General features: G+C 36.0%; 1 pseudogene; it reads right to left on the reverse strand.

Moving 5' to 3' along the window:
* Nucleotides 1–224: 224 nt before the first annotated feature.
* LOC136377965 (small nucleolar RNA SNORA48) lies at nt 225–368 on the reverse strand (annotated as a pseudogene).
* Between the last annotated feature and the right edge of the window lie 329 nt (nt 369–697).

A 697-nucleotide genomic window follows, 5' to 3' on the forward strand; every position in this document is an offset into this window, starting at 1 on the left:
TCCCCACCCCCAACAGCTGTCAGTCTGCTCTCTATCTCTGAGACTGTCTTTATTTTGCTTGTTAGTTCATTTGTTCATTAGATTCCATATGAGTGACATTATGTGGTACTCGTCTTTCTCTGACTGGCTTATTTCACTTAGCATAATGCTCTCCAGATCTATCCATATTGTTAAGCAACTAATTTCTAATCTATGTGTTCTTTGTTTTGTTTTGTTTTGTTTTTTTATGTGCCCCAGGCATGAAACAACTCTGGCCACCAACACAAGCATCAAGCTAGGATGAACTAGGGCTGAACATCTGCTTTGCCCCTGACTGATAAAAGAGCAACACCACCAATCAGGTGCCTCCTTGTCCATTACCAGGGGCTTCTAATCTATGTTGAAGAGTAAGTGTATGACATCTGTTATTTTATCAATGTAGACAATCTCATCTCTATGGATATAATTCACTGACTTCCATTGACTAATAACTAAAGAGAGAAAGAGTTTAAGATTGATAGTAGCTATATCAATCTCTTTGATATAAATTTAGATACAAAATAAAAATAAATACTAGATTCTTTTGATGATTTACATGCGAATATTCAAGGGATCTCAAAGTTGCTTTTTAAGTAATGAAAGACCTTTTTACACCTAACTAGCCTGATAGAAGTAAAACACTGATGTCCTAGCATTTCTCCCAACATTTAGGAACCTT

Source organism: Saccopteryx leptura, chromosome 6 (genome assembly GCF_036850995.1).
Source record: "Saccopteryx leptura isolate mSacLep1 chromosome 6, mSacLep1_pri_phased_curated, whole genome shotgun sequence".
Taxonomy (NCBI): Eukaryota; Metazoa; Chordata; class Mammalia; order Chiroptera; family Emballonuridae; genus Saccopteryx; species Saccopteryx leptura.